Here is a 26,882-nt window from a genome sequence, read left to right as displayed (position 1 = left end):
ATTTGAAAAAATTGGAAGTCTTACACATTGCTGCTGGGAATACAGATATACCATCAGTTTGGATAACATTTTGGCAGTTTTTAGAAAAGTTAAATATGTATTTACCATAAAATGCAACAATTCAACTTCTAGATACTTACCTAGAAGAAAATAAAAACATGTTCTCACAAAGACTGGTATGTGCAAGCGTTCCTAGCAGTATTATTAATAATAGATTTAAACTGCAAACAATCTAAGTGTCTGTCAATGAATTAACAAAATGTGATTTATTTACACAATGGAATACTATTCAGCAATTAAAGAAATTAAGTACTGATGCACAAGATATTATGAATGAATTTAAAAATGTTATGCTAATGAAGGAAGACAAACATAATAGACCATCTATTGTATGATTTTAATTATGAGAAACAGCTAGAAAAATGAGATCGCTATAAAGACAGTAGGCATTATCAGTGATTTTCTGGAGTTGAGAGAAGAAATAGAAGTTGACCAGGCCCAAGGAAATTTTGGGGAATTATTGACAACATTTGAAGACTGAATTTTACTGATGGTTGCAAAACTGTGTGCATTTATTAAAAGAGAACTCCTTATATTGGGTAAAATTCATGTCACGTAAACTATACATTAATACATTAAGCCCTTTTATGAAGAAAAAATTATTTTTCTGTTCCAACCGGGAGCAAAGGCTTTTATTATGTTGTTGTTTTAATGTGGAGCTAGGGTATGGGGAATCACATTGAGGAAACTTTGCTGAACACCATTTCCAACAGAGTTTCAGTAAATTGATTTGAAAACATCCTAGTCAGTTTATTAATACACCAAGTATTCATTTAGTAGAACACAACCAACATGCCAACTTTTTCATCTGGTGATAGCAAATTTTAACCATAGAAAAATAATGAAAGAAAATTGCCTTAAATGATATGTCATTGAAAGACACATATGTATATGAGGAGGAACACATAGTTTGGAAAAGAGAATGTTGATGTTCTTGATTTCTGGTTCAAGGCAGTGTTGGATCATAATAGTGAGATGTGCTTGTGGAAACTAGTCTTAAATCTTAAACGACTTCCTGTAAGAACAACAAATTATCTTTCATTAGAATTTCTGTTGACCAATTCTTTTTGGTTGAATCATCCTTATCGTAACATCTGCTTTCACATTCTTCTAGAACAAAAGTTTCAGACTCCTGAAATGGTACATATCTCTTCATTAACTTCCTGTTTGTCCCCCAAATCTGGCCCCATTGTTCCTGTACTTAAGACACATTTTAGAATTTACTTCTTATTTCTTTTTCATGAATTCTTATCACTACTGTACTCTTTCATGCAACAGTTCCAGGGATAATTATGTAATATTTTATTTGCAGAACAATAGCTTTTCCAAAATTACATATACAGCAATACAGCTTGTGCCTCCACTAAATCTTACACTATAGAAATTCTATAATTGTGTCTGTAACATAGATGGTGATGATCAGCAGGTAAGTTATTCATTATTTATCTATATATTCACATTTTGAAGAATAGAGATGTCAATTTTATTGGAAGAAAGACTCCTTTGATTTTGAAACAGGAAAATTTCTTTCCTCAGGATCCTTTTGATTAATTTATTTCTTACATTCACTCCCTATGGGGTGCTGACCCTGTTTCCTTCAGATAAGTAAATTCTGTGTTAAGGTCTCTTTGTTATAGGAGATAAAATTGATTACTTTATTATTACCCTGCTTTGCTAGTTTAAAATATTATAGCCTAGTGAATTGCTGTTATCTTATTAATTATGAATTAATTTAATTTGTGGAGGTTGAATGGATTCATTGGTTTTCTTTAATTAATTGTTTTTAGATGTGTTGCTAGAGGAGTCTTTGTGATAACGATGTGGGCTAATGACACAACCTTTCATTTTTGGATACCAGGTCCTGTATTAGATAAGGGTCCTAAATAATGTGAATCACATCTTGATTTAGATGCCACTCACATGACCTGATACTCATCAGTTGACTCACCATGAAGAAAAAGTTGAAGGAAGTTTCTTGAGATCTGCCTGTGGAAGGGTTACGTGAAATGCTCTGTGTCTTTGGTGGGCTCTGATCTCTAAGTTAGTCCTGTTATCTGACTGTCCACAGACACTTTTGTGATGACATCCTGGGTCCATTTTGTACCAGGTGCTTATAACCTGCATGATCTTATACAAGTTACTTCAACTTCAAGGCTTGAGTTTGTTCATCCCTAAGTTAGGGAAACCAATTACAATTATTTAAAGGAGTTGGTGTTTTCATCTGTTCTTGCTGCTATAAGAATACTAGAGACTGGATGATTTACTAGTTAAAATTTATTCTTTACAGTTATGGAGGCTAGGAAGTCCAAGATCAAGATTCAGGCAGGTTCAGTGTTTCATGAGGGATTGATCTCTGCTTCCAAAATTTCACTTTGAATGCTGTGTCCTCTGGAGGGGACAAATGCTGTATCCTCACATGTCAGAGGGATGGAAAGGCAAAGAGGGGCTGGCCAGTTGCTTCTAGCCCTTTTATTAAGTTGATAATCTGTATTAAAGGAGCCCTCATGACTTAATCACTTTCTAAAGGCCCTACCTTTTAATATTATCACATTGGCAATTAAGTTTTAGCCTATGAAATTTTGGGGGCATTCAGATCATAGCAGGTGGCAATAGGATTGAATGAAATTACAAAGTGACTAAAGCGGTCATTGAAGCATACTTAAATGCTCACAAGAGGTTAGCTGTGTTATTACTGTCCTTGTTTTTATGGTTATCTAGCAACCATTTTAGAACATCCTGTCATACCCTTCACTTCCTCCCTCTTTCTCCATTTTATTTTTCTGTGAGTCTGGGATTCTTTTCCCTGGATCTAAAAACACCAAAGATGAATTCATAATAATTTAATTGTTACAAAACAGCATATTTATGCTGTTTACATGAGCTTTTTAAAATGTGAAAGGTATTTTTTCCACTTCCTTGAGTTTTGCATGATTCAGATTCCATGCCAACATGCCTAAAAATTGATAGTTTGGTGAAATTTTTTATTGATGCACTAAGCATCTCTTTTTTTGAGATGGAGTCTTGCTCTGTTGCCCAGGCTGCAGTGCAGTGGTATGATCTTGGCTCACTGCAAACTCTGCCTCTCTGGTTCAAGTGATTCTCCTGCCTCAGTCTCCCGAGTAGCTGGGATTGCAGGTGCTCGCCAGCACACCGGGCTAATTTTTGTATTTTTTAAGTAGAGAAAGGGTTTCACCATGTTGACCAGGTTGGTCTCGAACTCCTGACCTCAGGTGATCTGCCCAGCTCAGCCTCCCAAAGTGCTGGGATTACAGGCGTGAACCACGGCACCCAGCCTCATTAAGCATTTTTTAAAGTATGTTTTGCAAATATTATCCTTACTTTTTTACTCTGGGTATACCTATGTAGCCCTATGTTGTATAATTTCAAAAGGCCTTCTTGACTATATGTTAGCTCCATTCATGTATCCAGGTATTTAACCAATAATTCTTGAGCACCTGCTCTGTGTCGAGCATTCTTCTAAATACTGAGTTACAGCTTAAATTGACCACTATATTTAAAGTGAAGGCCACTAGTAATCTTGATAGTTGATAGCCTGATTGGAATCTGATTAAGAGGAAACAGGAGTAGAAAAATGGAATAAATCAAGTATAAATAATTCTTTTCGGGAGGTTTTTAGAGAAGAATAAAATAAATTGGGAAGTAGATTAAAGAAACTTTAGTTATAGGAGCGTATTATTATTTTTTAGATGGGAAAATGATGGTTTGCATATATGCTAATGAAAATAGTCCGCTAAGGTAGGGACTTGTGACATAGGAAAGAGGAGCAGTTGCTGGAGTAGGATCCTGAGTAAGTACAGAAGACAGAGCCTGTGCCCAAAAGGAAGACTGGCCTTTGATAGGTTTTTGATAGGAGGAGAGAGTCACATACTGGTCACCAGGGTTCATTATCAACTGAGGGCTCAGTCACACTTCCCTTTAACTAATGGGGCTGTCACAAAACTGCTTTCCACATAATACTTGATACCTACTCTCATCTACAGTTTCTTCTTCCTTTACAAGGTCCTGCTTTCTCTCAACAAGGACTCACCTCTATCTTTGCATTTAGCACAAAGTCTTACAACTATGTTTGTGTATCTGTGTCTGCCATTAGAATGTCAGCATCTTGGGCTTATAGCACCTGACATCTGCAAGATTAAGATTAGAATTCTCAATCTAATATTTTTCTCTAGCTAGTGAGAAGCTGTTTCTCATTTCTCCAGTGAAATCAATGATTGGCTTACCATTTTCTGCTTTCAGTTCATCCTAATTGATCCCTTTCAGTTCATCCTTTTTTGTGTAAAGTCAACCCACAAAATACATGTAGCCTCTTCAGGATATATACGTGTGTATGTTTGTGAATTCATGTATATTCGTGGGTATATAATTTTTTTAACTAGAAATGCTTCTGAAGGAGTATAAGTACACTAATTTGTGGGAAATTGTGTGAAGACTGACATTCAACAGTTCACTTTCAAGCGCACGCATTGAGTTAGATGCCTGTGCACATCTGACTTATCCAGGGAGGAGGTACTGATCCTTCTGTCAGTTTTGGTGGAAGAATGTCTCAAGGACGGGCACAGAGTAAGAGAGAAGGTTGCTCTTTCCCCTTTAGTTATGGTAAAAGAAGTTTTAATTGCTTTAATTAACGCCTTGGGTTTCTTTGAGATTCTCTTGCTCCTCTGCACAGTCATGATAACATCTCAGCCTCTCTGTGAATCGGTTCCAGGAGAATCGAAGGCCATTTACTTTATTCACATGAAATAGCCTTTGACTTCGCCTTATGTAAAAGCTGCTTATCATGGTTACCACCTTGGCTTTGAGTTGCTCTGAACTAATTTCTCATTCCTCTTACCAGAGTGAGGTTTTATTTAAATAAAATTTCTGAATAACTCTTTTTGTTTTGGGGTAGGGTAAAGAGTAGAATTATAGGGCAAAATGCACAAAATTACTCTCACTCACTGTAGGCTTTTGGTGAGCTTTGAGTTTTCTCATTTTCTAGATGATCCTAGATTGGATCTGAGTTGAGAAACGGTAGGGCAAAAGATGAATTTGAAATAAAAAGTCTATTAAGAATATTATAAATTAATTTTAATTTTCTGATGTTGAAAATTATACTCTATGTTGTTAACATTTGGGGAAACCTGGGGAAAAATATAAGGTAATGCTTTATACTACTCATGTGACTGTTTTGCAAGCCTGAACGTTTTCCAAAATAAATCATTTAAAAACAATTTTCTTACCAGAGTTATTTAAATTTATCCAGGCTGAGCACAGTGGCTCATACTGGTATCTCAGCACTTTGGGCTGATCATTTGAGGTCAAGAGTTCAAGACCAGACTGGCCAACATGATGAAACCCCACCTCTATTAAAAATACACAAATTAGCTGGGCCTGGTGATGCATGTCTGTAGTCCCAGCTCGTCAGGAGACTGAGGCAGGAGAATTGCTTGAACTAGAGTCAGAGGTTGCAGTGAGCCAAGATTGTACCACTGTCCTCCAGCGTGAGTAACAGAGCAAGACTCCATCTCAATAAAAAATTAAAATTAAATTAAAAAATTCATCCAACCCTGAATGAGGAGTGTCTCAAGAAAGCTAAGTCTAATCCTCCATACTCTTGGTGACTATACAAAAAATAGTAGGCTACATTTGGGGGGAAATGGGAAGTCTATTAGAAATGGTAGATTTAAGAGCAAAGTCATTGGAATTGCTAGGAATAGTGACCTTAAGGAAGACCTTGAAAATACTCAGAGAAATTGCCAAAGTAATAATCATGGTCACATTTGACATGCTGTCATGTGACAGAGGGATTTGGTTTCTCTCTATAAACTTAATGGGTTAATTAGGATCAATGGTTGGAAGACATAAAAGATAGGCTTGAGGTTATATAGAAGAAATTTCTGACACTTAGACTTATCCAGAAGTGAAATGGACCTTATAACACAGGTTTATTGCTATTGCTTGAGAGTAAAACCAGAGACCAAGTGACTTTTGAGTTTTAATATTGTAGAAGGGGGATCTCGAGGGTAGGAAGCAACAAAGAAACAAGCTTTTTCAACTCTGATTGCCTATGATTTTGTTTCTTGACAAATGAGTGATGCTTCAAACTGTATAAATTACTTTATTAATACGATTACTAGCCTAATATTGTATATTAATACTACTACTAGCACTAATTACTACTGCAAATTAATATTCATTCTACTAGCACTACTATTGTGTGTGCATGTGTATGTGTTTTCTCTCTAAGGTATAGGGTATTTGAAAAGTTTGCCATAAGATGATAATTTTTATGGAATATATATGTAGATAATATTAGATGCTGCACAGTACCTATTAAATGTGATTTATTTGTCTGTAGGACAGTAGCTGGGGACTGCTCTGAATATACCTACAGGGTGCAGGTTTGAAATTAATGTGCTAGAGTACTTTAATGTAGGGAGCATGCTGGCTGGGTTTGCTGATGGTTGGTACAGCCAAAGGCTCTTACCTTGATGGATAGTTGTTTCCTTCTTGATCAATGCATGAATCATCTCTCCTAGGTCAACAAAGAGAGAAAACAGTAGGTGGTCCTGCCTACTGCTGGATTCAGTTCAAAGCCTGGAGAGAACTTTGCATTTGTAGGGCACATACAAGGAAATGTGTTTATTTGAATCCTTGGCACGTTATTCTTTTTCAAGTTCACATTTCTCATGCTGGATGAAAAAGGAGCAGCATTCTCTCTTTCTTTCCTCATTGGAGTGGCTTAGACGAGATCATGAAAAACATCCTTAGACATATGTCTGGGTTTTCTGCAAGAAATAACACTTGATTTATAAAAGAATCATATTATCAGGTTGTAACTATTAGATCAAAGCAAACTCTTGAAAACATCTCCATGTCATTGACTATCAATTTTCTTTACGAAATCAAATAATATCCAAGGTTCTAATGCAATAGTGCAAATGGTCAGTCTTGTTTCAATCTCTAGAATGAAGGAAGAGAATTTTCTACTCCATGGAAGAGGCACAAATGCTATCCTAACAGCCCCTATATTATAGGTGACCAAGAAAAGACAGTTTAAGAGATAAATAAGTGTGGTATTAGTTTTAAGACATTGTTAGAAATACCTAGATGAAGTAAAAACAAAAAGAAATCCTACGGTATAAATTGTTACTGACTAAAATTCTGCAAACCGAAATATAGGTAATAGAATGAAGAAAAGAGGCCTTTTCATGGAAACGACTGATCATGCATAAAATGAGGCGTGGAATCAGGTAGACTTTGCTGGAATTCAGACTCTTGCTTGAATCAGGTAGACTTTGCTGGAATTCAGACTCTTGCTTGAATCAGGTAGACTTTGCTGGAATTCAGACTCTTGCTTGAATCAGGTAGACTTTGCTGGAATTCAGACTCTTGCTTGAATCAGGTAGACTTTGCTGGAATTCAGACTCTTGCTTGAATCAGGTAGACTTTGCTGGAATTCAGACTCTTGCTTGAATCAGGTAGACTTTGCTGGAATTCAGACTCTTGCTTGAATCAGGTAGACTTTGCTGGAATTCAGACTCTTGCTTGAATCAGGTAGACTTTGCTGGAATTCAGACTCTTGCTTGAATCAGGTAGACTTTGCTGGAATTCAGACTCTTGCTTGAATCAGGTAGACTTTGCTGGAATTCAGACTCTTGCTTGAATCAGGTAGACTTTGCTGGAATTCAGACTCTTGCTTATCAATTTTGTAATCTGGAAAAATGGCTTGTTTTTCCTGAGTCATTTTTTTTTCTATTAATTTGCGAAGTACATCAATATTTTCTATTTCAATGGGCTGTTACGAGAAATAGAATAATCTTGAGTACCTAGCATCTATATAGTACAAAATAGACACTCAGTAAAATTTTCATTAAAAACAAATTGTATCTGCTAAACGCTAGTTTCAATTAGGATAAGAGCTCTGTATATACCTACTGCTCTTGACACTCCATGAATCTAGCACTGTGTCTTGTAGTAACTAATCATTAGGTATTTATGTTCTTAATTATTTCAATGATTTTTGTTCTAATTTTCTTGGGAGTACGACTGAAGTGTGATAGCTGTTGGTAAGGATATCATTGAAAGAGATGGAGGAGAGGCGAGGTGTAATCCTGCTATGCTTTGGATTTAGCTGCTTGATCTCTTCTGTCTGTTACTTCAAAGACCGTTTTCTTCTAAGAAAGGAATACATATCACATTGGAAATGCAAATGTAATCATCCTTTTAGAACTGGAAAAATTCAACCAGTTCTGCATTTGTAGCAAAACTTGGAAGCTTTAGCTGGAAGAAGAAGGCTGGGGCACTGGTGGTCAGAAGGTATCAGGACAGATAAAACAGACAGACTTGTAAAAGTTACAATATTCTGGTTTCTTTCCTATGTACAGTAATATCAACTGCCTTGAAAATCTTTTGCAAGGTGATGCTAGAATCAAGTCCTTCTGGATAGAGCTCCCTTAAACGTCAGAGGAAGACAGCTGTTTCTGGCACTATTGAAACTTCATATTCCTTCAAGATTTAGAAACTGTCTCCATCTTTCACATTAATCAGAGAAGAGATGACATTACCTTTTCCCAGATGATTTTCAGTCCTTTCCTAGAAGGCTCTTAACCCTTCCATAAATAGCAACATGTCTGTGTGTGCGTTCTACAAACAAATGAGTTGCTTGAGCTCATTTTGTTTCCTTAGTAATCACATGAATTTTATCTTGTGCATTGCAAAAAAATCTTGAGAAGGATTCCATAAGTTTTCTCAATGTGCCAAAGGGGTCCATGGCCCAAGAACAATTAGGAAGCGCTGCCTTTCTCACTAGAAAAAGTATAAAAGGACCTTTGGGTCTACTAAAATGTATATTAGCAGACTGTGGTAGATGGTGAATTAATGCTCAGCCTTCACCCATACCTCCACCTAATTTGCCTTTTTATATGGAAAAAAGCTGGAATGCCATCAATATATATTGCCCAGACTTTCAGGAGAACACTTGGAAGACTAAGTGTCATGTTAGGCAGATCAATTAGTTAAGAAAGAGAATCATTATTTAAAAAATTTTTACCCTCAGGTCTCTATAGTTAAATTTCCCTGAAGATGACTTTTAATAAAAAAAAATTGTACTAAACATTTTTTTTGCTTCCCTGTCATTTTTCCCCATTCTTTTATTTTTTTCCTTCACAATCCACCTGAGATCCCTGAATCACTTCTGATCTTTTATTTCTTTGTGTAATGAAAAAAAACAAATTTTATTTCACATTTAATAGAAAGAGTGATTCTGTATCAGTGCCTCCAAACCCTTCTTGGAACACTCCCTAAATGTAGCTGACTACTCTTTAATGTTAATGGCCATACAAAATGTATGGACAGACCATACCATTTAAAAGAAATGTTTCTCCAACCATGGTTGGCAGCTCACTTCCAAGATGAAATACCAAGGAAAAAAAAAAAAAAGCTTGCTATTGGTGAACATTTTGGAAACAGGGAATGAACAGGGACTTATTGTCTGGTGTTAATTCTATAGGTCTATAGGGACTTCATTATTCAGTGTGGCTGTTTGGAAAGTCACACCTTATATAAAATGCTAATGAAATTAAACAGTGGATGTAGTGGCAGGAGAATTCGTTGAGATCATGCTGTACATCAGAATCCGTGAATTTTGAAGTCAGAACAATTTGGCTTGAATTCCTAACTGTGTGATCTGTTAGGTGATATCTATGAGCCTCACTACTCTCTTCTAGAAAACAGGAATGCTTGTATATAAATATCACCTCAGGCAATAGTTCCAATGGGCAAACTGAAAGGTAAGTGTAAACTCACATGGTGCCATGTGTGCGCCTCTTACTTACCATAATTTGGAAGGCAATACCTGTCTTTGAAACTTATCTTCATCATTGGTTATCTGTAAAAGTTAGGGAAAATCACTTCCCTTTTGAGTTGTGTTTTCTTTTCTTGGTGGAAGGAGGTGCTAAGATGCAGAGGACTGAATTAATCATCTTCCTCAGCTCATTGGACACTATTGTCATCGATGCATGTAAGGTTCTTGTTGTATTTACCAATTTCATTTTTATTTTCATTGTTCAGCCCCATTACTTCAGTTTTAAAAAGGTTTTTTTGATATGTATTATATCCGTTCTTGTAAAACATATTATTGCCTTGTTTGCATATAACTTTAATTTACATAAATTATATTGTTCAATAGATCTAGCTTTTTAAAATATTTTCAACTCAATATTATGTTTTAAAAGATCGATCTGTGTTGTGTGTGTAGAAAGCTACTTTTCATTCTGTTGTGTGGCACCACTGTATTTTATCTCTCCATTCCTCCTGTGATGAACGTCTGGATTGCCTCGAACTCCTTCACTGGACTGGACATTTCCAAATGATAGGGATTTAGAATTCTGCTGGTGGGAGAATAGGGGAGCACACTCACTCTGAAAAGTAGTGTGTGTGCATGCACCTGTGCACACAGGCATCAGCAGAGAGATATAAGTATAGATTATAGGAAGCCCAGAGAAATGTATGCATGCATACACACATATCTTATGAACTAGCAGTTATTGTACTGGAAGTCTGGTTGATTTCGGTTCATAGTATTCTAGCCTTTGTAGTATAGAAAGGCAAAGTAGGAGGGGATGTGAATTAATGCTGATTATCAAGTCACCATCTACCATAGTCTGGCGTATGTATTATAGTAGACCCATAGGTCCTTCTATGTTTATTTTGGTGAGAAAGGCAGGGTTTTCTAATTGTTCTTGGGCATGGACCGCTTTGGCAACTTGAGAAAGCCTATGGAAACCTTGTAAAAATTTTTTGAATGCATAAGATGTGGTTCCTAAGAAAATCAATTATATTGAAATTGTCTTAGCACAGGCTGGGCGCAGTGGCTCACACCTGTAATCATAGCACTTTGGGAGGCCAAAGCAGGTGGATTGGCAGAGGTCAGAGGTTCAAGACCAGCCTGACCAATATAGTGAAACCCTGTCTCTACTAAAAATACAAAAATCAGGTGGCGTGCACCTGTAATCCCAGCTACTCGGGAGGCTGAGACAGGAGAATTGCTTGAACCCAGGAGGTGGAGGTTGCAGTGAGCCAAGACTGCGCCACTCCATTCCAGCCTGGGTGAGAGTGAGACTCCATCTCAAAAAAAAAAATTAAAAAATATTGTTAAAATTATTGATATGTTTTTATTGATAAATAAAATCCAGTAGCATGTATAATAATTAATTGCTGAAATTTTGAAGGAGTTACATCAGTAAAGGCTATTTTAGAATATTTTCAACAACTGCAATGTGATTAGAAAATACCTGTGATTCAATGGTGACACAGTGCAGGTATTGCTAATTCCACCGTAATTTTCCATATTCATAACTGAAGGAAATGTTCTGAATTCCAGTTTTAAGCAAAGTAAATGATTTGAGCTGTGGTCTTCCTGGGTTAGTCTTGACAACACTCATTTGCTCTCCATCCACTGAGTGAGGGTCTCTTCTAGTTAGGAATCGACATTTAAGTTCTAAAAACGATTCTGTACTGAGAAGTGCCAAAATGGCTTCTTCTAATTCTAGAAGTTTGAATGTGGAGAAACAGAAGACTGAGGGTGTCTAACCACCAGGATCTGATTCATCAACCCATCATCGCAGTGGGTGTTTGTCCTGTGCCGTTGTTTCTCTGTGGGCTGTGGTGGCTGTCAATTCCTGAGGTGATGCTGTCACTAATGACTGTTTCTCCTCAGCATGTGTAGGGGGTGCAGGTTTGGCAAAGAGGTAACAGCAGAACTTATTCCCTCCTTCCTCCCCAACTCTGTCCATCTCTGTTCCAGGCTACACCATAACCCCTCCTGTCTTTGTACACATCTTCCAGAGCACAAGAGCTTTCAGACTCTGCTAGTTTCTGACAGTTGTGTGTTTCATTTAGATCCTTGCTCTCTCTTGCTTCGGGAGTTTCTCCAGTATTTGATTTGGAGGGGAAGCAGCCAAGAGTTACATATATATATATATATATATATACTTACTATTACAGTTTGTTATAATAAATATACCTTCTCTATAATGATAAAAGACTGCATAAAGAGGTACAGAGGACAAGATCTGAAGGGGCTCCAGCCCAGGAACTTCTGTCTTCATGGAGCCAGGGTGGCCCTTCCCAATCTCTGGCTCAAAGATGTGTTTTCTACCCTGGAAGCTCCCCAGCTTGGTTATTTCTGAGTTTTTATCTCAAGCTTCATTGTATAGACATGAGTGGTAACTAGTTTGTCATCTTTGCAAAAGTTAGCAATTACAGCAAATACCGTCTTTATAGCATTATTTAAAGAATAAAAAGAGATACTGCAATATGCTTAGCATAGCCGCTGGTCAATAGTAGGTACACATGCTAAATTCTCTACATTATAAAAGCATGTAACAAGTCTAATATGTATCAGTATCCATCACTGACAAAAGGCACAAGCTGAATCACCCAAAAAGCTTGTAAAAGTTCCGATGCTCAGGCCACACTCTAGTCCAGTTAAATCAGAATCTCTCAGAGAGGGACACAAGTATTTGCATTTTTAAAGTTTCTGAGATGATTCCAATGTGTTGTCAAAATCAAGAGTCTCTAAATGAACTATTTGACTTGAAAATAGTTCATTATGGCCCTGCAACTCCAGGTGGTCATTGAGAATAATGTTCAAGTTTCCATAGAAAGTCACCAAACTTAATATTTTATAAGCACCCATTCATACATATACATGTATTTATGATAAACAAGTATTTAAAGGGTTCAGAAGTGAAATTATTAACTTGAGTAGGAAGAGGAGCGAATATGACTACTGTAGACAGGATAATTTTTTTCAGTGGTCAGAGAACATATTCACTATCTGTGTAAATCCCTAAAATTAGTAAATTGAGCCCTTTGGAAAGGGATTTGTTAACTTGAACTTGACAGACAGAACCCAGTAATCTTCCCGGAGAAGATCATGTCATTCATTGTTATAAAGTCTGTGTCTATAGCTGAGTCTGCAGGAGATTTTATATTGCAAAACTTGAGTTTCTGGCTTATATGACTCAGTAGTTCTGGCTTTAAATGATTTGAAATAAGTCAGATTTGGAAGACATTATCCAGAGTTATTATAAAGCCTAGTGTTTAAAAGTTGCCTGTCAGCTGGAAGTTATATCTGTATATTTTTTCCATGTAGGAAGATGTGTGAAAGGGAGAAAGAATTGGTACAAAGCACTCTTCCTCAGGAAGAGCGAGAGTGCAGATGGTCCTGACGGGGGTAGGAACTGTAAGCTAGGGAAGAGATTGTAGCTGAAGACAGATTACGAAATTCCCCTAGAAAATGTTGTCTGAGCAAGAGTTAACGGAAGTTTATGAAGCTACATTGAATGAAAAGAAAGACAAAGATGAATACACACAAGATGTCACATCCAGCTTCTTAAGGCAGTATTTTCAAACCCTTGAAATGATCATAGGTGAGCCAACGGAGGTCTGGAATTTGGCAGCCTAGTGCTAATATGATGCTTAGGTTTTCTTTAAGTTTGAATGGTGTCTTCCAATCGCCTCTTTCCATAACAGCAATACAGCAACTAAGAGCAGATTGTTAGCACTCAAATACTAAAAAGAAGAGAGCAAGGAAAGATAAAAACAACTCCGATGGCTGCCCTGAAGAAAAACTATGAAGAAGGTAAGGTGTGGCTGCAGTATCCTTCTCTCTTAAATAACATCAATATTGAAAGCATCACAGTAACCCATCTGCCAGCGTCGCTGAATCAGTGTGTCATTTGGAACAGACCCTTTTTTTTCCTTCCCTATTCCCAAATTTATCTCTTTGTCCTATTCTCTCTGGCTGTACTCTGTGAAGTGACAGTTAATTTGACAAATGACTCCTTACTAATAGATTGAGTGTTAATGCATTCATTAAAAAATAATAACAAGCATTTATAGGATGCTTTTTATGTGTCAGGAAGTGTATTAAAAGTGTTCACATATATTATCTCCAACCAAGTTAACATTTTCATTTTGAAAGGTACCTACCTAATGATTGAATTCAACAAAATGGCCAAAATGGCAGATCTTTGCACTCCTGTCAGGGAAGAGAAGATGCATTTATTGGCTGGAAAATATGATAGAGCTCCTCAAGTCACAGCTGGTGATCTATCATTATTTTACCTGTGGCAAGATATTTATTAGAAGGCATACAAAATATGAGTCAGATGCCCTACATTATAGTATCTTTTATGAACTATAATCTTCAGCCATCAATTAAATTCTGAGCTTTAGTTTTCTCATCAATAAAAGAAATATCATCAGTAGATTATGGATAGTTGTAGAGATTAGACCTGATGATCTATTTGTAATTGAAATGATCCTTATATATCTTAGTTATGCTGATGCTTGTTACTAATGAGGCTCAAGCCAGTTTTTAGAACCATAATCCCCAAGGCCAATTTTGTGGTTTCTACTCAGGATATCTATTCAGAACAAGGTTTCGGAAGGCTTTAACCCATCAAGAACTTCGTCCTAATTTAAGACAGCCATAATAAAATATTTGTTGTGCTTATTATGTGTAACAATTTAGTTGATGAATGGATAATAACACCTTGAGGGAGATTACTTTTAATGAAGTACTGTAGTAATTTCTTGTGCAGTATGTGTATATTTCTAGGCCATGTGGATTTCTGATAAATCTTAGTAAACGTTTAAATATACGAACGTTATATTTAAACTTAAGCTTAAAACCATATCAGTCAGTATCTCCTAAATTATAAATTGTGTCTGTGTTACCCAAGCACTTTTAAAAGTGATACATCAAATTATTAATGTTTTATTATGCCAGAACTTATATATTTATTCTGGTTTGGCAAGACAGAGAGAGCAATAGTTTGGTAGAATATGATTCATTTGGAAAATGAATAGAAATAGAAGAACAATTTTTTCTGCCCAGGTGCAGTGGCTCATGCTTGTAATCCCAGCATTTTGGGTGGCTGAGGTGGGTAGATGGTTTGAGCTCATGAGTTTGAGACCACCCTGGGCAAAAATAGAGAAACCCCTTTGCTAGAAAAAAAAATACAAAAATTAGGTAGGCATGGTAGCTCATGCCTGTAGTTCCAGCTATTCAGGAGGCTAAGGTGGGTGAGAGGATAGCTTGAGCCCAATAATAATAATAATAATAATTTATTCCCTTCAATTTCAGGTGATTTTGCTGATCTGGTTTGGAAATTTTGCTTATTAATCTGATAGGTCCGTGGCTGTGCTGTAGGAAGCAAATTCTGCTCCTAATTTTTCTTTTTTCTTTTTTTTTTAGACAGAGTCTTGCTCTGTCGCCCAGGTTGGAGTGCAGTGGTATAATCTCGGCTCACTGCAACCTCTGCCTTCCCAGTTCAAGCGATTCTCCTGCCTCAGCCTCCCAAGTAGCTGGGATTACAGGGAACTGCCACCATGCCCAGCTAATTTTTGTATTTTTAGTAGAGATGGGGTTTCACCATGTTGGCCAGGCTAGTCTTGAACTCCTGACCTCAGTTTATCTGCCTACCTCAATAATTTTTTATGGTCACATATGTGGTAAGATAATTAGTTGATATTACCCAATTGTTTATTAGTAATGACAGTAAGAGAGGTCTAAATTCTTTTCTATTGTCTATTATTTCCTTAAACTGGCATTAAAAGTATTTTAAATATGGCAAAATCCATATTCTAGCCTTAGTTTTGATAACTCCCTCCTACTCTTTATCTCCGATCCATGTCTTCCATGTCAGATTAGGAAACTTGGTAGGCTTCTTTTAGTAGAATGAGATTTCTGAGGGTTGTGTCTGTGTGCTATGTCTTTCAGTCTACAGTGTTTTCATCAGAACATTTACTATAATCTATAACTCTGACATTACAATTTCTACATCTTTACTGTCTCCATCTTTTTTTTCTTTTTCTTTTTTTTTTGGGGGGGGGGGATGGAGTCTTGCTCTGATGCCCAGGTTGGAGTGTAGTGTTGCAATTTAGGCTCACTGAAACCTTCACCTCCCGGATTCAGGCAATTCTCCTGCCTCAGCCTCCAGAGTAGCTGGGATTACAGGCACATGCCACCACATCCAGCTAATTTTTTAGATTTTTAGTAGAGACGAGGTTTCACTGTGTTAGCCAGGATGGTCTTAATCTCCTGGCCTCATGGTCCACCCGCCTCAGCCTCCCAAAGTGCTGGGATTACAGGCACACCCAGCATCTCCATCTTTACCTGTCAAAATGCTACCCAAACTTCAAGATTCTTCTAAAATTCACCTTTTTTTTTTTCTTAGAGCCAGCGGTGATCTTTCCAAATGCTGGTTTCAATAAATAGATTTCTTATTTTCATGATAGTTACTGAATTGATTAGTACTTAATGAAATTTAAATTCTTTGAGAATTTAAATAGTAGCATACATTGGCACGGCCCCCAAACTGTACACCGTTGCACTCCCAGGCACCACAGTGAATGTACATTGCTGGTTACTTTAAATTTTCAAGGGAAAGAATGGCAGTTGGCATCTGTCAGTCACTGTATTAACTACAAGCTGCTTGAGGTGTGTTTAAAAACTTGTCTTAGGCAGATTTAATTTAGCAAAGTTTACTTCAACAAAGAAGCAATTCATGAATCTAGCAGTACCTGAACTAGGAAAACTACAGAGAGCTCTACTCGGCAACATGGGCAGGCAGTATTTATAGAGAGAAAAAGGAAGTGACATACAGAAATAGCCTGATTGGTCACAGCTGGATGTTTGCCTTATTGTCAGAGCAGTTTGCAGCCTGTGATTGGCTGAAGCCTTGGCTGCTTGGCTGAGACCAGGTTACTTGTTACAAGAATATACCCTAATTTGAGTATTTGTTTACATATTCAATTAGTTACAATCCACTACATATGCAGGGAGTTTTGGGCCAAATTTTATTTATCCGGTAGTTCACAATTTTAATATTAGAGCATGCTATATTTCTTTTCATAACATCACTTTTTTCCCAAACTCCTTTTTTGGTGGTGTTCATGATAATAAACAAGTACTGTGCAAAAGTAATACGGGGCAAAAAATGAGGGTAGCAGTGTCCAATTTGATCTCAATATTTGAGAATCTGTGGGGTGTTTAACTGGCATATATATTTTATTAGTAAATATGAATAAAATAAAAATGTTATATTTCCTTTCAGTTATTTTTCAAATGGCTAAGTTGTTATAATAGAAATATGGTGCTTCATAAGCATGTTGGAACTAATTATTTAATAAATGAAACAGGTTTTTTTTTATTTTCATTGAAGAAAAAAAAAACGAATGAGAAACTAAGGGTTCTGTAAACCAAGACAGTCTGAGAACCTCTTGTATATTGCATGATGTTCGTATTCTTTGCAATATGAGGAGTGCAATTATATGGTAGATATTCAATTGATACATTTTTACTTGAAATAAATTATGCCCATGATATAGTAGTGAGGTTACATTACCATAATTGCACTTTCCCTTGAAATGCATATACGGTAGATTTTTAAATGGGAGAACAATCAGCATGAAACACCCACACAAGCAGGGGCTATATGAAGTACCCTGGTTGTGTTATGCACTGAAAATTTCCCTCACATAGTTACTAAGACATAGGTCATTTTAAAATTACCTTTTCAAGTCACTTCTCTTAGTAAAAAGACCTTTCCATGTATATGGACTCTTCAATGTCTGAGAAGATGAAAGAGAAAAAAATGATATTTGATCTGATATCATACTCATGGCATAATATAGGCTTCATTAATGAAGGTGGAGGCCAGAGTTAGTCTGAACATCAAGAGGCAGTATCTAAGTCAACAAAGGTCCCCCCAGTAAGACTGCTAATTGTAGAGAAATCCTAAAGCAAACTTTCTCCAAAAATTCACATTATTGATTACTCTTTACCAACAGGGTAACTGTGTGTCATGGGTACACACACACACACACACACACGATACTGCAATACTCTTTCCCCCACTCCCCAGGCTATTACATTAGATGAGGAGAGAACTGACTTATGAGCACCAACCAGTTTTTTATATTTAGAAGAAATTATTTACAGAAGGATTTGTGCATGTGCAATGAATTAGATATATGCAGGCATAGGAATTTCTTTTTCCCTCAGATGGGAAAGTTCTCATGTCTCAGGCATCTGCTAGAAAAAGCAGCCTAAAGCAGGGTATCACTGGAGAGTAGATTGAATAGCCAAGATCAGTGAATATTGACAGATGGGCTGAGGAAAGTGGAGGATCCAGGAAGAGGGCTTGAGAACACAGAAATCACACTTCACAGATTTTACAGTTTTGCCTCAGGCCAGCCCTGGAGCTACCAGATAGTTTGTCACCTACAACCTAAATTTCTAGTTTACTTAAGAGGATGTGAACCTTAAAATATTCTTATCTTCCTTATCTTCAGTTGCAAAGGTTTCTATGGGCAGATGGAACAGATGAGAGTTTTCTTGTACATAAATGTTTGAGGATAAATGATTACTAATAACTTTGTGGAAATTTAGTAATTTCTATTGCTGTTCAAAAACTTGTTGCATTTATGTCATTTTGTTTTTAATGGAATGTAAAATTATACTCAAGAAAGGGAAGTGAGAGAAAGAGGGAGTTGTTGCACCCCTTAGACAAATAATTTAAATGATAAACCTGATATTTTGACTATTGTTGCATCTGTTAATCTCAAAGTTGAAAACAGCAATGTATGAAGTTAATTTGTTTTAATAACCCAACTAAGGCTGCTAATCAGTAACCGTATTTAGGTGGTGTAGTCAAACAACACTGGGCTTACTATTGTTAGAAAAAAATGTATCAAAACCTTGGAAATAAAGCAGAAGGGGTGAGTTTATGTCCTTTCGATGTCATATCAGAATGGCGTTTTACAGGTTCTGCTGTGATTTAGGTATGGTTTATTTGGCTCCTCAAGTCTCCGGTTGAAATTTTATCCCCAAGCTTTGAGGTAGAGCTTGATGGAAAGTGGTTGGATCCTAGAGACAGATCCCACATGAGTGGCTTGGTGTCTTTCTCAAAGGAGTGAGTCAGTTCTCACCCTTGATTTCCAGTTGCAAAAAGCCTAGGACCTTATTCTCTCACTCTTGCTTCCTCTCTCACCAAATGATCTACCCACTCTGACTCTTCTTCCCCTTCCACCCTGAGTAAAAGCTTCCTAAAGCCATCACCAGAAGCAGCCACTGGCACCATACTTCCTGTAGAACCTGCAGAACCATGAGCCGAATAAACCTCTTTTCTTTGTATATTATCCAGCCTCCAGTATTGATTTCTAGCAACACAAATGGACTAAGAGAGGCGCCACACAGGTTTAATTATCTTGGAGAATGGACATTTCTTTGAACTTGCAGTTTACTGTTTGTTTAGAGCACAGATACTAACTAAAATGTCACATACTAACCTGTAGCTGCTTCTCCAGAAAGAGAGATAATATTAAGGTTATAGTTTCACTGCTCTATGGGGCATTACTCCATTTTATATCTAAATTAATTTAGTATGCTGTTGACTATCTACATTATCGTTCCTAAAATTCTTTAAACTACTTTCATTATCTAACTGGTTCCGTCTTCAATTAATGATCTGGATTAATCATTAGGTAGTTATTTTATGATTGTATGAATCATGCTTTTATATTTTTGAAAGTTATACTAGGATACAAATTGGTGAGATCATTTTTGCAAATTTGCTGACCCACTTCTGTAGATCCATCAGATCTCACACTATTAACTGTTTACAATTCCAGACATGCTTAAATCATAATTTGGGTGAGGATGAATTCCTCATTAGAAAAACTGCCTATGCAATTCAAGTTATTCATGTGTATTGGCCATATGTTTTTTGGCCAGAAACAACACTTTTTAACTGGAATGTATGTTGTATCCCTGAAGCAGCCATCATATTTTCTTGTCAACTAAATGAAGCATAGCTGGGGGACCCTGATAATCACAAATCCCTACCACATGCGAAGCGGTTTTTATTCATGTTCTAATTTAGCTTTTAAAATGACTCTCTATGGTAAGGTTATTATGTGCACTGGAAAGATGAGAAAACAAAACTCAAAGAGGCAGACTTATTTGGCGACTCTGCATTACATGGGTTAAATCCAAATTTGTCAGACTTCAAAATCATGTTCTTTCCACTATGGTAGCAAGGTCCCTGGAGATCATGATGTTAGCCAGAAGCTATTGAATTAAGAACATTCCATAATCCACCAAAATCATGAATTTTTTTTTTAAGGATCAAAAATTTGGTAGAAAGTTTATAATGATATTTCCAGCATTGTGCCACCGGTAATTCAGTTTATAGTGCATATAGCTAGAATGAATGGACAAATGAAGTGAAGGACAAAAATTTTATAGAATAATTTTAAGGTAACTTTTTAATAATAATATGTCTTACAGTAGATTTCATCTTTCTAATACCAGTTACCTTGTTGCAGCTGGGCGTGATGGCTCTTGCCTGTCATCCCAGAGCTGTGTGAGGCTGAAGGAGGAGGATTACATAAGGCCAGGAGTTTGAGACCAGCCTGGGCAATACAGTGAGACCCTTTCTCTACCAAAAAGAATTTAGCTGAGCTTGGTGGTGAATGTAGTCCCAGTTTCTTGGGAGGCTGAAGCCAGAGGATCCTGGAGGACAGGAACTATGACTATGGCTCTGGACTCTAGCCTGGGAGATAGAGTATTCTCTTTCTCAAAATCAGTTAAACATACAAACAAAAACAAATGCCCTCCTTCTTGGCTTCCAGTTTGGGGCATTTCTCATCACATTTGTTTTTGGCAGGTGCTAGTGGTGCATCCCACTGTGAATTTTGAAGAGGCCATGTCCTCTTTCTTCCTGCCTCAGTGTATCTATGGTTGGACACTGATATGGTTTGGCTTTGTGTCCCCATCCAAATCTCATGTTGAATTGTAATTTCCACGTGTCTATGGAGGGAACTACTGGGAGGTGACTGGATCATGGGGGTGGCGTTCCCCATGCTGTTCTTGTGATAGTGAGTGAATTCTCATAGGATCTGATGGTTTTATAAATGGCAATTTTCCCTGGGTTGTCGCTCTCACCTGCTGCCATGAAAGACTTGCTTGCTTCCCCTTCATTTTTTGCCATGACTGCAAGTTTCCTAAGGCTTCCCCAGCCATGCAGACCTATGAGTCAATTAAACCCTTGTTGTTCATAATTACCCAGTCTCAGGTAGTATTCTTTATAGCAGTGTGAAAACAGATTAATACAGGCATTCATTGATTTTGGCCAGGTCAATACATCACTCTTTCTTGAGATTCCAAAAAATCTCAAGAAATCTATATTGATATACATCATCCACTGTATGTGTGTGTATATATATATATATATGTGTGTGTGTGTGTGTGTATGTGTATATATGTGTGTATATATATGTATATATCTGTGTATACACACACACACACACGCACACACACAGTGGATGATGTATATCTACAGGGACATTAAGAGGTCAGTCTCATTGTGGTGACCAACAAGAAACATGGACCAGATTTTTACAGAGTAATGTTTGCTCTGGTTTCTGCTCAGCCAAACTTTTGGAGTTCCATTCTTGTGACTGAGTCTTACCTATTTCTGGTTAAGATTAAGCTGGGCACATGGATAAATATAAACAGACTTACATTTTTGTCTTTCTCTGCATCTGGATGCAGCCAGATGACTAAATTTCAGACAACTGGATATGCATAGACTAGATGGAGCAAACACACAGTCCTTTTCTTGCTTCAATTCACCTTTCTTTTTCCTTTTCTACAGGTATATATGAGGTCATTGTAACAATAAAGCTTTTACCTTGTGAAAAAGGATAACATTAGAGGGTGACAGAACAACATGGGAAAAGAAACCTGGATTTCTGATTGACTTTGTGGAAAGAGCTGACCCAACCGTATGGTTTAGCCTGATTTTTCTGGGAAAATGATTCTGTCAAGGCTAACCTTCAACTTTTGAGCATCTCTTTATGATAGCAGACTGGCATATACTTTACTTAAGAAGCATATTTAGATTCTTCCAATTTTTTATCCCTGACCCTTCAGACTTCGTCTGTGCTGTTCACTCTTGATGCCTCTCTAGTCAGTCTCTTTTTAATTAAGATAGACAACTTTGATTTCTGTTGCTTTCTTCCAAGAAGTCTGACTGGTTTCCATCACATTAGGACTTAGAGTGTTTTAGTTTCTCCTGAAGTCTTAGATGCAATATTTTTTGCTAATTCTGTTCAATATACCATTACCAGACACTCACTTTCTCTCAAAAGACCTGAATTTACTAAATATGAGTTCAATAAACATGTGGACAGCTGCCATTATCATGCTTCATCTCTCTTAATTCACTGAGGATACTCTGAGTTGAATTGCAGGAAAATGTTAGCTGTAAAATATGCCTAGTTTATCACATCCTCAGGGACTAGTCCTGAAACCCTAGCTCCCAATGGCTTATCCCATGCCTGATACATAGCTGATGTCTAAGGGATGCTTATTGAATTGTGTATTGAATCTGTCATTGCATTATCATAAACAAGAGGGAATAAGTTCTACCAAACTCCTAATTGGGCAGCTTCCTAGAAATTAATTTTAAAAACCCATGCCACGTCTCATCTAGGTAGATGAGGACATAAAAGCAGAACGTAATACTATTCTCTCTATACCTTTGTTTTCCTCATTTGTTGAGCAGAGCGATGCTTCAAGCTGGATGTATTTCATGCACTCTTTGAGAAATATTCTCCACTCTCTTCTAGGCTGTTTTCTGCCCATGAGAGCTGACCTGTGTTGCATCAATAGGATTCCCATGTGCTCAGCTTCCTTTTTGATTCCTTTTCTCCAGTGGGGAGCACTGGAGGCAGAGAGAGTGAGGGAGAAGAGTGAGGTCAAGGTGTTGATTTTCTCCGTGAGTTCTGCTTGGACAGAGGGGCCCCTTGACTGAAAGATACTAATCCCCTCAAGCATTCTAACTCACCATAACCCTCTCTGTCTCAAGTTTGAGGAACTGTTCCCCTAATTCAGCGTTTAAGAGCTGGGAGGGGTAACAGCTCAGATACTATTAGTCCTGGGGTGCTGCACTATTCCTTTGGTTCACCTACAATCACACCCTTATAATAATCCCTTTGTAAGCACATTAAGCACATCTTCCTTGAGTTTTTCTACTTTGTGTGTGTGTCATTTGCTTCCTATTATCTCCTTGACTGTTTCTCTATTTATTTGGAATTTGGAACTGGAGTGTTATATTAACTAGTATATAAACTAAAAAGAAAACCTGATATACAGTGGCCTATAAAGGACTGAAATTTATTCCTTCTTCATACTGCAATCAGAGGAGTAGACAGTTCACACCTGGCTTCCACTAAGTGGGGAATTGGGCTTGGCTGCTCCTGCTCTCCCCATCTCCCAGCAGCAATAGTGAGAAAAACAAACAGGGGTGCTCACCCCCAATTCCTTCAATAATAAGACACAAGAATGGCATAATCACTTCTGCTCACATTGCATGGGCATTACTTGAGTCTCATGGCTGTTGTTCAGTGAAAGAAAAGCTGGGAAATTCACTCTTTTTTTGGGCAGTAATGTGCCCTGCTGGCATTCTGTTTCTATACTGGAGGAAGCAAATTATTACTAGGGGACAATTAATATAAGGCCAGAGGCTGATTTTAGTTCAAGAGGAGCAGTCCGACACAGACTTTGTCCCAGGGATACAAAACTGAATAAGTTGCTTCCAGCCATCTATGAACTGGTGGCCTACTTACAGACAGGCACTATGACAGATACTTTCAACTCAATATATGGGACTTGATAAGTGTCTGGCGCAGATGTTACAGGAACATAGGGAAGGGACAGTTAGCCAACGTTTACAACTCTATAAAATCATTAAAAAATGTACTTAAGCTGTGGTTTGGTATGATGATTGCAAACTGTTGCTGTGTCACCAAGTTAATCACCTGAACACTGCCCATCCTAATATGGAGAGGAAATCATAATGATATAATCACCAAGCTCCCGCTCTGATGAAAACTGACCCAAGTGAGTCTTTTTACATGAGGTCATTACAGCTTTTGCCACACAGCACAAGCATAACTGAGTCACTTAATCCTGAGCTTTGCTGATTTACTCTGAGGTCATTGCCTGAGTCAGTGTAAACCAGAATGGCCTGTAGCAGAAAAAGACCCATCTCCTTCAGGTTTGGAACATTCCATGCACCAAGAGATTGACAGTGTGAGAACAACCCAAACGCTTCAAATACTCCCTTTTAAAAAGTAAGGGGCTCTTGGGCCCAATCTGCACAGTAAACATCCTGGAGTTATTATTCCCATTCACTTGGATGCCCACTGTGCTTTCCAGTATTTGAATATCTGAGACACAGAGTTACTACACACTTTACAACAGTGGCTTTTATTCATTCAGATATGTTTTTTAAGTGTCTGCTATATACCAGGAACCATGCTAAAATCCAAAGAGTTTACCCACATTTCCTATATCTTTATAATAAATCCTCATTTAGGTAAGGAAAACTGGCCATGTCTCTTCCTTGCCCTTAGATAATCAATTATTAAATCCTCTGCTGATGGCATGAGGAAAACAGAGTCATTAGAGGTAGATATTCAAACTGGGTTCTTCTTACCCTGGGGGTCAAATAGTTTCCTATGGGATTATCAGAGAAGGAAGCAGGAGATTGAGTGGGTGTCGCTCCAGATTACCCCAAACCAATTCTACCAGAAGTACTATACCTATAGCCATAGCCAGTTCCTGTACTTAATCCTCTCTGTATGAAATACCTGTAGTGATTTCTGTTTTTCTATTTAAAGCCTGACTGATGCAAAGAGGATGTGGGTGAGTGCTCACTGTTTAAACAAATGCAAAATAAAAATAATTGAAAATAAGTACTATAGAACAATGGTTCTCAACCAGATAGACATATTTTTTTTTGAATAGTGTTGAATTTTAATCCATTACAAGAAATGAATAAAGACATGGCTGGATATCTGAGCCGTGGGCTGATAGAAAACCTGTATGTTAAAGGTAGCTGCTTCTCCTTTGATGGTTCATAGTCCCCAGGAGGGATCCATGTAATTAAGCTTACATGTCTGTAACCCTAGCAGATCCACACTAGGCAGGGATAAATAATTTTGTTGGTACAAATGATATTCTAGACACCACTGGCATATCATATAAACAGTTTCAAAAATGGGTTTCCCTAATTGGCCATAATATTATTTACTATGAAAATAGAGGAAAAGATGGAGGAGTATTCTGTGTGCTCAGGAAACTGTGGTGGGGTTGTCCCTTTTGAGGACAGATACATGCCCATCACAATTTCACTTTGGCTTGCCCTAGATGGATTGAGCCCTCTTGCCTCCTGCCCCATCATAGAATTCTGCTTAAGGTATGAACATCTATTGATAATTCTCTCCTGCTCTAGCACAAATGTTTAGGAGCTTAAGGGCATTTTACCAAAATTAAAGCATTTTGTAGCTATCACTTAGAAATCCAATTAAACTAAATTAGAAGCAGGTGAGATAACCACAAAGTCAGTCAAAGGCAAAATTTGTACGAAGGAGATGAGAGATGTGAAGTATGACCATTTAAAATCTGACACTGAAAGCGGAGGGAATTGAAGTGCAATTGATCACAAAATAATGGAGTTTAACAGCCTAAGAATGGAGAGGGGATGGGCCAGCCTTGAAAGCATAAAATGACCATGAAAAGCAGGGTTTGAGACCAAGACAAGGGATCAGTGAACAGCTCTAACGAACTCAGAAATGAGGGCTAACTGGAGTTCAGCTTCCCTGAAGCTTTGAAGGGTATATTAATTCACAACCAAGATGAAAGAGAAACCTGTAATCCCACAGTGTAGAGAAAATAATGAAATATCAATATGTGTGTGGCAGGTGAATGTAAGAGTCTGTTAATGGAAAGGCCATCAAGATACAATGGGAAAAATTGCAGGGGCACAAATCACACGTGAGGAGCAGGTGAAGATTGAGGCGGCTATGTTTGAGGGTTTTGTAAAGAAGGTGAAAAATAAGCTGTGCTAAATGGGAGGCAGGACCTAGGAAAGCAGAGCTTCTTTCCTTTCTTGCATGTTATATTGCCAGTCACCACGAGACAGGAGGCTGGCCTTCTGACATTTTTGATGGGGACATTGCCCTGACTTGGCGAATGGGTTGTGGTGACTATGTCATTTATTGCCCAAGCAGGGACTCTTTTGAGAGTAAAAAGGGGTACAAGAAGGAAAAGGTGTTGATGCTCAATTTCCTCAGAAAGTCTGATAGTGGTTGATAGAACGGCCCTGATTATGATCTGCCAAGGACAAAAATGGTAGATTCCATTTAGCACTGGTGACTGATCTCTTTGGCTTAAAAGTTTCTATACCCTCTCACCTCTGAACATTCCACTTCAGTTACACTGATGCTACTTTCCAGTTTCTCGGGGCATCTCTGGCCCTCCCTTGTTATTTAGTTACCCATATCCTGGGTATTCAGTTGTTTATGCTCTGGTGGTGTAACCCATTCATCTCCCCTTGCCCGTCTTTACAGAATGCTTGTTTCTGTTGGGAGCCAGGCACTACTGTCTGAGAAGATACTGGTATACAGTGGTGGGGCTCAAATAAAGGGGTCCTAAAATGCCTGTGACCTGATTATTCAAGCAAATACTAATGTACTGTTGTAAAGAGGCTTTAAAGATAGAATTAGTGTTTCTGATCACTACTAAATTGACTTTAAAATACGGGGACAACCTGGGATTATCTGAGTTGGTCCAGTGTAATAGCAAGGAAGAAGACAACAATCAAAGAAATGTGGCTGAAGATGGAGGCTGAGGAAAGAAGAGAGAAGAGATTCAAAGCAAGAGAAGGAATTACCCC

At 37.7% G+C, this 26,882-nt stretch overlaps 2 long non-coding RNA genes across 2 annotated transcripts in view; one reads left to right on the top strand and one right to left on the bottom strand.

Moving 5' to 3' along the window:
* LOC128928850 (uncharacterized) overlaps positions 1-26,882 on the top strand; it is a 315,424-nt gene that overhangs the window by 144,170 nt on the left and 144,372 nt on the right. The gene's annotated exons all lie outside the window — the stretch shown is intronic.
* On the bottom strand, positions 403-21,388 carry LOC118145007 (uncharacterized). The gene is made up of 3 exons (XR_004730051.3): positions 17,648-21,388; positions 14,059-14,107; positions 403-6,848 (listed from the first exon to the last, which is right to left on the bottom strand). It is a non-coding gene; the product is annotated as an uncharacterized LOC118145007 (long non-coding RNA).

This window comes from Callithrix jacchus, chromosome 8 (assembly GCF_049354715.1).
Source record: "Callithrix jacchus isolate 240 chromosome 8, calJac240_pri, whole genome shotgun sequence".
Classification (NCBI taxonomy): Eukaryota; Metazoa; Chordata; class Mammalia; order Primates; family Cebidae; genus Callithrix; species Callithrix jacchus.
This window is presented reverse-complemented; position numbering and strand designations above follow the sequence as displayed.